Source organism: Pipistrellus hanaki (assembly GCF_964339955.1).
Source record: "Pipistrellus hanaki genome assembly, chromosome: 5".
Classification (NCBI taxonomy): Eukaryota; Metazoa; Chordata; class Mammalia; order Chiroptera; family Vespertilionidae; genus Pipistrellus; species Pipistrellus hanaki.
The window spans coordinates 27,479,782-27,495,910 of NC_140507.1; the positions used below are offsets into that span (position 1 = coordinate 27,479,782).

Below are 16,129 nucleotides of genomic sequence, written 5' to 3' on the forward strand. Positions count from 1 at the left end.
ATGCGACTCCTGAGACTCAGGGTCCTTCAGTACTTGTTGCAAGCGCCTCTGAGAGAAAGGTGCCCTCGATTTTCGCCTGCTACCAAACAGTGTAAGCTCTCCCGCAATGGGCCCGAAACTGGGGTTCAGTTCAGTTGGAAGTGGAGTTGGAGGTGGCGTTCAGAGCAGTCTGGAGCCTGTCTCCTTCCCGCCAGGGCAGTCCTACAGCACAGCCGGCCGGCCCTTCTCTGCGCGCTGTGTGCGCGCCTCTGGGACCTCCTTTCGCTGCTTCCCCGGGTCCCGCCTTACAGCCCAGCTCCCTCTGTGTGAGCCTGGGTCCCCGGGGTCTGGCCTAGAACGGGGGTTCAGAGCAGTTGGGGGCCCAGCACAGTCGGAGTGTTTATCTCCTTCCCGCTAGGGAACGCCCGCCAGGCACTCGGCCTCCCTCCTCTCCGGCTCCGTCCTCTCCACGCGCGCGCCGCGTGTCTCCGTACCTTGGGCTTTTACAGCTCCTCCGCGCTTCCTTCTGGTTTTCTCCTTGCTTCTCGTTGTAGAATTTCCAGTCAGTTGACTTTCCTGTAGTTCTGGGTAATGTCCATTTTATATTTTAGTTGTATTTTATTGAAATTGTTGCGTGCGGCTGCGGCTAGGTGCCTACCCGAGCAGCCATCTTGGATTCTCTCTCTTTTTATTTGTATGTTTAAATTAATTTTAATAGGTAATATAGTTAGTAAGTCTAAAATAAAAGAAAAAATACAAAAAGGATATGCAGAGAAGGACCTGTTTTCCAGCTACCCAGTTTCCCTCCCTGTAAGCAACAAATGTTAATTTTTTGTGCATCCATCCAGAGAAATTTATTCATATAAAAAGTAGATACAGCCCTAACTGGTGTGTCTCAGTTAGTTGGAATGTTTGTCCTGTGCACAGAAGATTTTCCAGTTTGATTCCTAATAAGGGCACATTCCCAGGTTGGGCGTTTGATCATCAGTTTGGGTGTGTATGGGAGGCTACTGATTAACGTTTCTCTACCACATTGATGTCTCTCTCTCTCTCTCCCTTCATATCTCTCTAGAATCAATGAAAAAACAAATCTTCAGGTGAGGATTTTAAAAAATCAGGTACATGTATATAGCCTATATCCCCCCACCCCCTTCAAGTAAGCTATTTAAATTGGGTGATCAGAGAAGACTTGTAATTTAGGCTAAGGCTCAAATGATATGAAGGTGCCAGCCAGGCGAAGATCTCTGAGCAACAAGTTCCAGGATGTGAGACTGGACATAACAGATCCTAAGATGAGAAAGGAGGCTCATTTGTTTGGGGCACACTGGACCAGAGGGCAGTGATTTGAGGTAAGTTGGAGAGAAATTAGGAAGCAGAAAGTCTCCTCTTAAATGCTCTGATATCTAACTCTAGTCTTCTTTACTATCTTCTTGAATCTTAAAAAAGGGTCACTCTGTCTCCCCCCCCCCCTCTGTCTTTTAATAACAGAATTCATCTGTATATGCTGTATGTATTTGTATGAACACAGAGAAAGTTATGGAGCAGGACAAGGAGATGGGGGGTGGGGGATGGAGGGTAACATGATTAGCATTTCTAGAGGCAGGTCCTGCAGTAAGAATTCTATCTAGGAGCTTGAAAAAGGCTTTGTAAAGATAATGGCTATTAACCTGAATGGAGCAGATGGGTCCTTTCCTAGTGGCCAAGGCAAAGAGCAATAAGTAACTCTTGACTCAGGGCTTTGCTTTGTAAAATGTAGGGAATTCCTAATTAATGCAATAGCTATGTGACCAGAAATTTCAATCTCAAGTTTTCTAGAGCACCTATTATATGTTCAGTATCTTGGGGGAGGCAAGTGAAGTGGAGCAATTTGAAGGAGTTTTGACTCCAGCTGGGGAGAGAGAAGTTGAGCTTATGAAATAATGGTGGGTTTATTTAGTAGGTGCAAACTAGGTTAGAGAAGTTAAGAACTAACGTGAGCAAGAGCTGTCAAAAGAGTTCTTATGGGAAAGTGAATTGTGAGCTGAGTCTTAAAGGACAGGGGCTCTCAATAAAAGAAATCTTGATTAAAAAGATAATATTAATAAAGAAATAGCAATTGGCACAGTAGCCACTCAATACTGGGCAGTAGCTGCTTCTTATTATTCTTATTTTTTTCTTATTTTTATTATTGATACTTAGTTTACAAAACACTTTCTCATAAATTACTTCACTTGCTATCCTATATAATAAATATATAATATGCAAGTTGACCCTCACTCCATTATACCATCACAAGATGGCTGCGCCCACAGCGGAGGTGGGGTTCCAGTAACAAGCCATAATGAGCAATCAGCAGGGACCTAAGGCTGCGTGGTGCTGGGCCAGGGCGAGGGACCTGAGGCTGCACACACAACCCCCCCACAGTGGAGCTTAACAGGGGACCTCAGGCCCTGCCCCCCTACCCCCCCACCCCCCCCACCCCCACACACACACACCCCGGCACCAGGCTGAGGGACCTTAGGCCACGCCTCTCGACCTATCACTAGGCCGTGGGACCTAAGGGTGCTCCGGTGGACCTGAGGCTGCGTCCCCTGCCCAGTGGGGCTTGACAGGGATCCTGAGTCTGCATTACCACCTCCCCACCCCCAAGCAGGGCTTGATAGAGGTAAGGACAGCCAGGTCTATGTCTCGTGCGATTTCAAGATGCATGTGGGTGGACAGGGACTGACTCTGGGTCCCTCGGCGTGCCCCAGATTCTAACAGGAGGAAGATTTTCATATACATTTTACTGATTTTCTTTCATCTGACACTTCTATTATACAGATAAGGCAAATAGCAATATTAAAATATTTCCTTTAATTAATTCCCCTTTAATGTGCACGAATTTCATGTACTGTGTCACTTGTTTACAATAACAACCCTGCCGGGACCGGTTTGGCTCAATGGATAGAGCGTCGGCTTGGGGACTGAAGGGTCCCGGGTTCGATTCCGTCAAGGGCATGTACCTTGGTTGCGGGCATATCCCCAGTGGGGGGTGTGCAAGAGGCAGCTGATCAATGACTCTCTCTCATTGATGTTTCTAACTCTCTATCTCTCTCCCTTCCTCTCTGTATAAAAATCAATAAAATATATTTCAAAAAATACAATAACAACCCTGTGATTGGGCAGAGTTTCCATTTTCCAGGTGAAGACATGGAGGCTCAGGATGATTAAATACGTTGCTCTAGTCCAGAGCAGGATTTGAAACCCAGGTGCTTTGAATCTACATACTGCAGGCTTCCCTGTGGGGAAAGCAGCAGGCAATTCAAGCAGGCAGAACAGCAGGAATCAGAGAAAGCAGCAGGGAGCCATGGTAAACCCAATTAATGTCAGTTGCACCAAGACATCTCTCTCTCTCTCTCTCTCTCTCTCTCTCTCTCTCTCTCTCTCTCTCTCTCTCTCTCTCTCTCTCTCTCTCTTTCTTTCTCCCTCTCTACATGTCCTGCTTCTTCCCCTAGAAAGAGCTCATATTCCCAGATCACAAATCCTACATCAGAAAAGGAGAAATTTATTGGTGGACAGCCTCAACAGAGTAGGAAAACTGTGACCATGAGAAATTCACCATTTCTGCAATCTCATTAGCACTATAGACCAATGCGTACACACATACATCTACACACACATAGACCTGCAGGTTGTCAGTGGTTAAGTTACTAAGCCTGAGGCCTGAAGTAAATTAGGCTGCCTCAGAAAAACAAGGTGATGTTACTCATATTAAATATCCGGGTGGATTAAAATGCCATCTGTTTTTCAAATCCTTTCTTTTCTTAAGATCCTGTTGCGTGGCTGGAGGGTTATCTTCCACACCCTTTACTTAGACCCACCTGAGCACACTGACCCTGTCCTGTCACTTCCTAGGGTGGACTGACAGACCTGTGGGTTGCTATCAGAGCCCTGGGGCAAAGGGCTTCAGTGACTGCCTTTAAAATGAGGCTGCCTTCTGGGGTTGCTCCTGGCAACCAAGCTGCTCCAGTGGCAGAGACTTGGGAATTGGGGGAGTTTGCTAAACCATAGGATGCAGTGAGCATATCAGTCATTGTCCTCCTTCCCTCCTCCCAGCCCCAGACTCCACTCTCCTGGTGAGTATGCATGCTTTCCCCTCATCTATCTTCCCCCTGTCACCAGGATCAATCTGAGATTCCTTATGAGGTAGGGAGAACCTGCCTGTTAGCCCAGCACCAAAGGTCTGGGTACCACATCCTCAGCCAGTCCCCAGCATATCACATGCCTTTTCACCCTTTAAGTGTAAACATTCCTTTCTCCAGGAAACCTACCCTGAATTGCCTCTGCTGTGCCCTAGGCAGGGATAGGTGCTGTGTCCATGAAACCCTAAATATCACTATGCCACAGTACGTATCACCCTGCATGCATTCATCTGCACTTATTAGCTCCTTAAAGTGAAGGACTATGTCTTATTCTAGCACAGGATCTAGCATACAGGTGGCACAAAATAAATGCTTGTTGAATGGCATAAGTGAACAAATGAGAACACAAGATTCTGACAGGAGGAAACAGGGATGGGGGAGTGAGGGCAGGAGGTAGATTTTCAAGCATTGGATGGAGAAATTAGCACACGTGTACGCGCGCGTGCACACACACACACACACACACACACACACACAGCACAGAGGGGCTCCAGAATGATTCAACTTCATCTACAATGTAGGATGTGAGGAGGGAGCAGGAAAGGTAGGCTGGGGCCAATCAAAACATCTTGAAAACCGAATTAATACATTTGGGACAGGAGAGGGATAAGCTCAAAGCAGCATTTTAGGAAGACTGATCTGGCCAGGTGTGCAGGATGGACTGGAGCAGAGAGCCAGCTGGCAGGGAGTCTAGTCAGGAGGCTGTTTTGACAGTCCAGAATTGACATGTAAATGGTATAGACAACAACAGTGACAAGGGAAAATGAAAACAAGAAATAAACTACCCAAGTCTGTTGGATGGCTTCCTCATGAAGCCCAGGAATGTCAGCCGCCCACCCACCTTGGTTAATTGGTGGCTTCCTGCTGCCATCTGAGCTGGCTGGCCACTGAACACTTTTTGCTCTCCACAGAAATCTTAGCTGCCATCCTAAGTGCAGCTGTTAACTTCAAGTGGACCAAGTGGTAGTGGGGTGGAGAGTAAGCCTAGAAAAGCATTTCCCAAACCAGTCGTCCTGGAATAGTTGTCTATTGTACATTAGTAGGCATTTAACAAAGAATGAGTTCTCTGCTTACATAATTTTAGAAAACTCCAGATTCAAAAAGGACAAAACCATTCCTTTTCTTTTTTTTTTTCTTTTTTTTTCTTTTTTTTTTTTTTAGGGAGAAGGGGGAGAGACAGCAGAAACATCAATTTTTTCCCTTCCACTTATTTATGCATCTATTGGTTGACTCGTGTATGTGCCCTGACCAGGAGTCAAACCCACAGCCTTGACCTATCGGGATGATGCTCTAACCAACTGAGCTACCTGGCCAGGGCCACAAAGCCATTTCTTTACCATATACCCTGCAGTGTTTATCAACCTTAAATGGCAATGGAGCCTTTTTCACACCACACCTATTCCCAGCTCTTAAAGGAGCACTCACAAAATAGCTGGAAGACTCTGGAATCAAATTTGTTTGCCTTGACTCCTGAAGGATATGTCTGGACAACACATGTAGATCACACTGCCTGCATGCCCACCATCTTTGCTTAGACTCTAAGCTAGTCTTTGCTTAGACTAGCTTCCCACAGCCCTACCTCAGAAGCTGTATATAAGCTGCTTATAAGCTCTGGCTTTGAAGCCAGTCAGCCTGAATTCAAATACTAGGTCTACCACTTAATAGTTATCTAGCCTCTCTGTGCTTCGGTTTCCTTATCTCCACAATGGGGGAAATATCACAACCAACTTTAGTGGGGTTGTTTGGACAATTATATTCCTTAGATAAATGGTAAAGAGCACTGATCACTGTGCCTGGTGCATAGTAAAACCTCAGTAAATGTGATTTGCCCTTTTTATTTTATGCAGCCAAGTATTCTATGATGGGAGTCCAAGCTCTCTGACCATAGCTCTGAACTCAGTCTGGTGAGGCCTAGTATGAAAAGGTAAAGGGGTCAGATGCTCTCTTTGGGGAATTAGAAATGAAACATGGCTATAAATTTGGTGTGTCTCCCTCACCCTGCGCCCCCCCCCCCCACCCTCTGTACCCCGCAAGGTGCAGAGAACCCCGCAAGGTGCAGAGAACCCCAAACAAAAGGAATCCAAAGAGGACCACACCAAGACACATCATAATTAAAATGCCAAGAGCAGCTGAAACCGGTTTGGCTCAGTGGATGGAGCATCGGCCTGCAGACTGAAAGGTCCCAGGTTCGATTCCGGGCAAGGGCATGTACCTTGGTTGTGGGCACATCCCCAGTAGGGGGTGTGCAGGAGGCAGCTGATCGATGTTTCTCTCTCATCAATGTTTCTAACTCTCTATCCCTCTCTCTTCCTCTCTGTAAAAAATTAATAAAATATATTTAAAATTTTTAAAAAAATAAAATGCCAAGAGCAAAAGACAAAGAGAGAATATTAAAAGCAGCAAGAGAAAAACAGTTAGTTACCTACAAGGGAGCACTCATACGACTGTCAGCTGATTTCTCAACAGAAACTATGCAGGTCAGATGGGAGTGGCAAGAAATATTCAAAGTGATGAACAGCAAGAACCTACAACCAAGATTACTCTACCCAGCAAAGCTATCATTCAGAATTGAAGGTTAGATAAAGAACTTCACAAATAAGAAAAAGCTAAAGGAAATGCTAAAAGGTATTCTTTAAGAAGAGGAAGAAGAAGAAAAAGGTAAAGATAAAAATTATGACCAAAAAATACATATCTATCAACAATTGAATCTAAAAATCAAGTGAGTAAAAAATCTAAGGAACAGAATAAACTAGTGAATATAATAGAATCAGTGGCATAGAAAGGGAGTGGACTGACATTCATCAGGGGTGATGGGGTAGGGGAAAGGGGTGTGGGGGGTGCCAGAAGAGACTGGACAAAAATCATACACCTATGGTTGAAAACAGTGGGGGGGTGGTAAGGGCATTGGGTGGGGTGAGAACCAGGTAGAGAGGAGCTATGGGGGGAAAAAGAGGAATAATTGTAATAATCTGAATAATAAAGATTTAATTTGAAAAATAAATAATAAACCTAATTACCTCCCAAAGGCCTTTCTACAAATATTAGCAAATTGGGGGTTAGGGCTTTTACATATGAATTTTAGGGGGATACAATTCAATCCATAGCACCTAGCATTTTGCAAACAGGAAAAAGAAACAACTGTAAGCCAGATTTGTTCAATTTCCCTTGCACCTAAGTTTTGGAATCCCGTTTATTGACTGATGCAGAAGAGACAAGTTAAACCCCTACTAGCAGAGCTAGGCCTAAGATCTCCCAACAGTCTCATTTTTCTCAACCTCAGCAGGCACTGCTTCTCACCCTGGGAAAGTGAGGCTGTGATTGCTTGCAAGCAACAGTCATTGGTAAGTATCTGTAGGTGACAGCAGAGGCATTTGTGTGCGATCCTATCCAGCTCAGACTTTGAAGCTCAGAAGAAGAGCCATTAACATTCTCTTCAGCCACAGACAGTTCTCTTCAACACTTGTTAGTCTCATTTTTCTTCCCTCCCAATCTTCTCATTGAGAGCAGCAGCTTCTTTGTTCCTAGAACCTTTTTTTTCTCTTCAAAGAGCTCTGGGCTCCTGGCAGGCCTATGGCAAGAGACTTGCCAGAAACCTCTGGATTCCCGATGAAGAACAGACTGTGCTGCCTGCTTTATAGCTAAGAATTCAAAAACCCCTTACTCCTTTCACTTTAGGAGCAAAGGACCAGCTAGGAAGCCACCTTCTTTCTGGCTTCCTGGGCAGTCTGCAGTGGTTAGGCCTTGGGTTATAGAAGCTATCCTGCTGAGTCCCCCAATCCACCCCTACTCTGAATTTAGGTTATTTAGATAAAGGAAGCCAGAGGAGGCTTGGGAGGGGAAGGAGAGTCATAGGCCCTGCCCTCAAAGTAGTAATCCATTCACTTCCCATCTTTCTTATTAATTTTTTACATTTTCATTGATTTTTAGAGAGCTAGAAAGGGATAGGAAAGGAGAGAGAAAGAGAGAGATGAGAGAGAGAGAGAGAGAGAGAGAGAGAGAGAGAGAGATATCTGACCAGCTGCCTCTTGCACATCCCCTACTAGAGATCAAGCCCATAACTGGGACATGTGTCCTGACCTAGAATCAAACCAGCAACCTTGCAGTGCATAGGACAATGCCCAACCAACTGAGTAACACCAGCCAGGGCCCATCCTCTATTGTGAAGCCCCTTTACATTCTTATAGGATAAAGTGGGAAGGACTCTCCACTTCACAGAATGCCTGTAGGCCTGAGAGAGGTACAAGAGAGTTCTCAGTGGGAGCGCCATTCATACCTCCATTTTTTATTAAGAACTGCCATATATCCAGCTACTTCTTAGAAAATAGAAAGAAGTAATCTCAGGGAAGCTTAAATTCTACTACTGGCCCCAAAGTAAAGTTCTTTTATACATATATATATATATTTTTTTAATTGACTTTTTACAGAGAGGAAGGGAGAGGGATAGTTAGAAACATCAATGAGAGAGAAACATCGATCAGCTGCATCTTGCACACTCCCCACTGGGGATGTTCCCGAAACCGAGGTACATGCTCTTGGCCAGAATCGAACCTGGGACCCTTGAGTCCGCAGGCCGACGCTGTATCCACTGAGCAAAACCAGCCAGGGCCAAAGTAAAGCTCTTATGCAATCTACAGATATTAGTAACAAAGACCCCAGTGCCTGGAATTTAGACAGAAGTAAGTTAGGCAGATGGTAATTAGGCTTCATTGTCCACTTTCCTCTTAAAATTGCCCTTTCCCATTAAGAGCCACTGGTTGTATTCCTGTGTCTTCCCCAAGGTTTTTCAGGGGTGAGGGGATGGATGGTGCCATATTCCCCCACTACTCAGAACTTGATTCTGTCATCTCTATACCTTCCCTTCTCTTATGCTCCACAGTTATCTCAGACATACAAGCACTCATTCCTTCTAATTGCTTCTACAGCAATTACAGAAAGGCACATGAAAATGACTTTCTCAGGATCACATTTTACCAAACTTCTCTACAGACAGGACAACAGTTCTGGCAACAAGGTGCAATGATTTGTATTCATTTCCTTGTCCCCTCTGGCCACAGGCTGGGCCAAGCCGTCATCCAGCACACCAGCCCAGGTGGGCCCAGAGGCACCCACAGAAGGACTGCTACTCCATCTGCTGGCTTGACAGCAGCTCCGGAGTGCAGCCTTTGAATTCCTTACAAGGCAGGCTCTGTGAACCAGGAGACCAACATGTTTTTCATCACGATAGAGTAGATATTCTGCCATTTTGTCAAAAATGATGATATTTACCCTCTCCTACCTTAAACCCACAGACACAGACACGAATACACCTAGAAAACACAGAACCAAGGATTACCTGTTTAATAGGAGCTGGCTCTGCTCTGAACAAGCATTGCTTTAGTGCTATAATAGGGACCTGAACATACTAGTAACAAGAAAACAGTTCCAAACCAGAGCAGGGGTAGAAGGGGTTAGGAAGAGGTTTAGAAAAATACTGATGACCTGGGCATTTTCTTTTCTTCTTTCCATTAAGCCCTTCATCTCTACTTCCCTTCTTTATGATAAATAATTCCTCTGGAGATTATTTAACTATTCCACAGGGCCTGTTGTCCATTCAGTGTCATTTAATGTTCACAATTTCTTATTTCTCTATCTTACTGAGGCAAAGAAAGGATGGGGTTCCACTTTATAGATGAAGACAAGTAAACTTCCTAACAGAAGAGAGATGGAGAAAATGACATCTACCCTTACTCAGAAATAAATTACTTGTTTCCTAAGATACGTGTTTAACTATAGTAACTACTTACTCTATTTAGAAGCTAACAGGCTCCACTATGTAGCATCAATGGCATACCAAAGGGAGGTGCCAACAAATATGTAAATTTTCATAGAAATCTGCCTTAGTCAGTTATGCTCAATGGATAGAGCGTCAGCCTTTGAACCAAAGGGTCCCGGGTTCAATTCCGGTCAAGGGCATGTATCTTGGTTGCAGGCTCCTCCCCGTCCCCAGCTCCTGCAGAAGACAACCAATTGATGTGTTTCTCTCACATCAATGTTTCTCTCTCTCTTTCCTCTCTCTCCCACTTTCCCTAAAAATCAATGGGAAAATATCATCACGTGAAGATTAACAATAACAACAACAACAAAACTTTTTTCATAAAAATCAGTTAAAAAAACATTATAAAACTCTAAAATCTGCCCTGACTGATTTGGCTCAGTGGATAGAGCATTGGCCCGCAGACTGAAAGATCCCAGGTTTGATTCCAGCGGGGGCATGTACCTTGGTTGTGGGCACATCCCTGGGAGGGTGGGGGGGGCGGGCATGCAGGAGGCAGCTGATCAATATTTTCTCTCATTGATGTTTCTAACTATCCTTCTCCCCTCCTCTCTGTAAAAAATCAATAAAATACATTTTAAAACAAACAAACAAAACCTCTAAGACCTTCACCCCATATTGAGGGGTAAAAGAAGCTGGTGGAGCCGAAACTGGTTTGGCTCAATGGATAGAGCGTCGGCCTATGGACTGAGAGATCCCAGGTTCGATTCCAGTCAAGGGCATGTACATTGGTTGCGAGTACATCCCCAGTGGGGGGTGTGCAGGAGGCAGCTGGTCGATGTTCCTCTCTCATCGATGTTTCTAGCTCTCTATCCCTCTCCCTTCCTCGCTGTAAAAAATCAATAAAATATTTTTTTTTTAAAAGAAGCTGATGGATATTAAGAGAAAGGTTTTAGAAAGGCTTTATTGGGCTAGAAGTATTGATGTGCTGTGAGTACCCCCTCCAAAAAGAGGGGGGGGTACCTGCATTTTACCACAAGCCTAACAAGAAGGGCTACAAGGGGACCCCTAAGAGAGCTTAAGGGATCTCCTGAAGTTAGAGTGGCAGACTGAACTAGTTTCTGACTCCAGCCCAAGAAATTTAGGGATCACTGTATGGCCTAGCAGCTGATTTGCAATGCTAGAATCTGCCCAAAGTCTCAGAGATTGTGTGAGCAAAGACCTGTTTCTCATGGAAAAACTGAAAACAGACTGTTGAATTATGAGGGGCTATTGAGGAAGAAAGCAGCTGACAGAGGCAAGTTTATTTGTACAGGTCAAGTGTGTATGTGTGTGTGTTTAGGATAGTACAGATCTCTGAAGACCCCACAAAAGTGCCCCAGGAGAAAATCAATACATGAATGAACAATAGGGGAAATGCATGATTGAGAGGGGAAGCAGAGCCAGCCATCAATGAATGTTTACTGAACAGCTATTAGGTGTCAGGCATAGGACTATGTTCTAGGAACAAAATTTTGAACAGAATAGACAGAGTCCCTGCACATGTGGAGCTTTCAAAATGCTGGAAAGATAAACACTAAATAAAATTTTACTAAAAAGTAGTTCAACTAATACAAATGCACAACATACTATGGAAGATAGTATGCAAGACTATTTTAGATATTAAAAATATAATCTAGTCTGGGGCTTAGAGAAGCTTGCCTAACATGTGACATTAAAACTGGGATCTGAAATGGGGTTAGATAAATGACTGGTGGGGAGTACAGTGATCCAGGGAGAAGAAAGGGCATATGGAAAGGCAGAAGCAACACATTCAAGGAACTGAAAGAAGGCTTCATGGCTGGAGTGTATCTACCTATAAAGCAGGAAAGAGGCCAAGCTGAGAAGGCTAAAGGGATCAGCAGAAAGTGGGTGTTTTGGTTTTTTTTTAATGCTGATTAAGAATAAAGCAAGTGAAAACTATAGGACTGAAGGAACCTAAAGGCCTCAGTCCAATTACCCAGATGATACTGAATTCTCTCTGCCTGTTTCCTGTCACTGGACCCACACGAATGGAGGACAGACAGGGCTTGGCATGGGTCACAGGAGGCTGCTGTAAGGAAGCAAGTGAAGTACCATGGAGCCCCAAGGGCTTCTCCATCCCCAGAGTATGAGTTGGAACTTTCTGACTAATCAGCTTGCTTATTTGTGTGAAGTTACCCTAATAGAAGTGGCCAAGGAGATGCTTAATGAGAGAGAGAGAGAGAGAGAGAGAGAGAGAGAGAGAGAGAGAGAGACAGAGACAGAGAGAGACAGAGCAAGAGAGTGAGAGCAAGAACGGGAAAAAGCGAAAGAGAGAGAGAGAAAAAAAACATCAATTTGTTTTCCACCCATCCTTGGTGAACCGGGTGACACTCTAATCAAGGAGCTACCAGGCCAGGGCAAGTGCATCCGATTTTGCAAAACAATCACTGAGACTCACATTTTTGTGTTTAACTACCAACCTTGATATTGGTCTGCCTCAGAAGACAGCAGAATTCTGGACTACCTTAGCATGAATGATTTATGACATTCATGAACTTGGCAACTACCTCAGCTTTTCTAAACCTGGCACCCAGCACCACCTGCATGTTAAGTGAAGATTTATGATTTATAAAACTCAATTCATTATGCAAAGGCACATGAATTGTTTTATATGTGCAGCCTATAACTCCCAGGACAGATAAGGAGACAGCTATGTCACAGAATTTATGATGGCTCCTTGCTAAAGTTGAAGTTGTGGAGAAAAACAAGAGAACTAACTGACCCTTTGGAGAAAAATAGCTTTAGCTAATTGTTACACCCCAAATGATAAACTGGCTATTGCATACCGCTATGTCTTATAGTGGCTATTGGTGAAAGTCGCTTTAATCACAGTACCGAATTATGTCTACATTTTGAACATGGAAGTAATAGAACTTAAGCAACTCTTCAGAAATATCAAGTACCTTGTCAAGTTTAATTCCCCCCACCCTACACCCAGTTTGGTGTCTGAGACCTCTTGCTGAGATTTCTCATAGATCCGAAGACATGGAAAGATAATTCAATACCTTGGTGTGTCCAATGGCTTCCTGCGTAGCACTCTTAAAGTAGAAAAGGAAATGCTGATTTCAATTCTAAAATGCAGCCTGTTTTCAGAGATATTTTAGAAATGCAGCAAATATCTCCGCATACCCTGCAAAAAAAATAGAAGATTCAGTGGAATAAATTTATGAATCTCAAGAAAGAATGAGATTATATAGACAGCCATTAAAAATTACAAGTATATGGAACAGGTTGACAAGCAGATATCCTTAAACAAAATAATGCTAAACATAAAAGCAGAACACAAAAATCATAAGCACATATGCCAAGTAGAAAAAGGCAAAGTGACAGAAAGAAATGTTTCCAGCCTAGAGATTTTCAATAGTATAAAGAAAGCTTAGTGAAAAACAATCTATAGCCGAAACCGATTTGGCTCAGTGGATAGAGCGTCAGCCTGCAGACTGAGAGGTCCTGGGTTCGATTCCGGTCAAGGGCATTTACCTGGGTTGCGGGCACATCTCCAGTGGGAGGTGTGCAAGAGGCAGCTGATCGGTGATTCTCTCTCATTGATGTTTCTAACTCTCTATCCCTCTCCTTTCCTCTCTGTAAAAAAAAATCAATAAAATATATATTTAAAAAAAAAAAAAAAAGAAAGAAAGAAAGAAAGAAAAACAATCTATATATATAAAAGACTAAGTGACCAGTCGGCCAACTGGCTGGTAGTAATGATGTGCACTGACCACCAGGGGACAGAAGCTCAATGCAGGAGCTGCTGAGCAACAGCAACTTTGCAGAGTGCCCTCTCGCACTCCAAGACCCCTCGGGGGATGCTGGACTGCCGGTTTTGGCCCAATCCCCATCGGTCAGGCCGAAGGACCCCACCTGCTGGAGGGACCCCTGTTCACTCTGCAGACGTCCTTTGAGCCCCAGTGCCACCCCAGATGCGGCTGGCAGAGGAGGGACTGTGGGAAGTTGGCTCCAGGGTGTGTCTGGCCCTACCTCGCCGGCCACCTTCTAATTAATTTCCTTTCAATGTGCATGTATCCATGTACCGGGCCTCTAGTAAAATTATAAGTAAATTATTTTCAAATATCCCTATCAATCAGGAAATAGACACATATACATGGCTAATAATTGCCTTGATTCTAAGAAGTACCCTGTCCCTCTCTCCTCTGCAGAGCTCTCTAAACAGCATTCCACTCTCCCTGTGCCATACACATCCTGGTACAACAGCCTGGGGCAGAGTGGACTTCCTTCTGGGAACCCATGCAAAGCTGTGGAGGGCACACACAGCCTCATCCACAGCCTCTGTGGACTTTGCACTTTGCCATGCTCAGAAACAGTTCATAATTCTATGATGAAAGACAGATGTTCATAAGACCCATGGCAGCTATCATGCTCACAGATTCCCCCTTTCCTCTGAAAAGTTTGCTGGGCTCCTTCCAAGTAAATTGCTTGCTTCACATCATGTAATATAGACTGACACAGTCACTACCACCACCCCAACCACTAGTTTAATAAAATAAGAAATTAACACTTAAACCAAAGGCCTATGAACTGATCCTTGAGATACCTTGGCACTTTTCTTACTCTTCCCAATAAAGGAACTCTATAGGGATGGTGTAATTTAAGCTACACAGAACAGTAGCAAGGAATGTGCAAGAAGCCTGAAGGATACACTGAGGTACAGGAAGGAAACACTGAAATGTATTTGTTTTTATCTTTTCCGTTTTTATTTTCTATTTTTATATCTATATATACAAAAGCCTAAGCAACGGGTCAACTGAATAACCAAACAACTGGCCGACCAGTAGCTACGATGCTCACTGACCACCAGGGGTCATTAGCTTGCAACTTTGAAATCTGTATAGCAAAGTCTAAAGTCTACCTCTGAGGGTGCAAAGGGACCTGTGCTACTGTGGTACATTGTCAGACCATAGGACGATGGCCCAGGACAGCCCAGAGGATAGCTAAGATGCCTCTCTCAACTGGGAATGGATCTGTCTCTCCGAAGATGGGAAACCAATCCACAGTGCCTTGAATTATTACCCTTTTGGGTGAAATTTGACCTAAATCCCTCAAGCTTCTTTTACAACATAGCCTGACTCCACTATAAAGCGAACAATAGAGAGATTTGGCCAGTTAATGGCACCATTAAATTTAATACTATCCTTCAGCTAGACCTCTTTTGCTGAAGTGAATGGAGAATGAGGCCTTTTTAAATCAAATGTGTATTTTTCATACATGCAAGCTATTAGGACTCTAAAAAATGACTCTAAAAAATGATGTCTGTCTGCTACCCATAAACTAGATCTCTCTGTAATTGCTATAGAGCTTGAAAGAAAAAAATATACTTAAATGGAAAGAAACATTTAAAGATGGATGAATTTGTCGGTCCTTTGCCAACATTCGCCAATCCTTGAGGTATTAAAAATGACTTGCCTGCTCTAGTAGATTTGACTCAGTAGATAGAGCATCAGCCTGCGGACCAAAGGGTCCCAGGCTGGATTCCAGTCAAGAGTATGTACTTGGTTGCAGGCTCCCTGGTCCTGCCCTGGTAGTGGCTCCTGCAGAAGGCAACTAATTGGTGTCAGAATTTCTCTCACATGCATGTTTCTGTCTTCCCTCTCTCTTCCACTCTCCCTAAAAATCGGGACTTTTTTTTTTTTTTAATATATTTTATTGATTTTTTACAGAGAGGAAGAGAGAGGGATAGAGAGTTAGAAACATCAATGACAGAGAATCATCAATCAGCTGCCTCTTGCACACTCCCTACTGGGGATGTGCCAGCAACCAAGGTACATGCCCCTGCCCGGAATCGAACCCGGGACCTTTCAGTCCGCAGACCAACGCTCTATCCACTGAGCAAAACCGGTTTCGGTAAAATCGGAACTTTTTTAAAACGCCCCAAGATGCGGGACAAATTGTTAAAAAGCGGGACTGTCCCGCCGACGCCTGGTCACCTTAATCTAGAACCAATGTGTGTGTTTTTGTTGTTGTTTCTCACTTCCATTCCCCTCACAATGCACATTCCAGTTATCTTCTTCCCCAACTTTCCCTGACATTCCCTTTACGCCTCACACAGTGATCACTTAATAGTGGAGTATCTTTTTCTCTTTTGAAATAGGACTTTAAAACTTTAAGGACAAATTACTTCATTTGCAGAATTAAACTCAAGTTGTGATAAGTGAAT

The 16,129-nt window shown here is 43.9% G+C and overlaps 2 long non-coding RNA genes across 3 annotated transcripts in view; one reads left to right on the plus strand and one right to left on the minus strand.

Annotated features, from left to right (window-relative positions):
- LOC311623209 overlaps positions 1-16,129 on the minus strand; it is a 122,975-nt gene that overhangs the window by 80,512 nt on the left and 26,334 nt on the right. The window contains exon 2 of the long non-coding RNA XR_014795124.1: positions 12,963-13,087. This is a non-coding gene — a long non-coding RNA (uncharacterized lncRNA). The remainder of the gene's footprint in view (positions 1-12,962; positions 13,088-16,129) is intronic.
- Positions 900-6,446, plus strand: LOC311623210. 2 transcript variants are annotated; one of them, XR_014795125.1, is made up of 4 exons: positions 900-1,328; positions 4,263-4,346; positions 5,990-6,066; positions 6,177-6,446. It is a non-coding gene; the product is annotated as an uncharacterized lncRNA (long non-coding RNA). The 2 variants fall into 2 exon arrangements; XR_014795126.1 differs by lacking the exon at positions 4,263-4,346.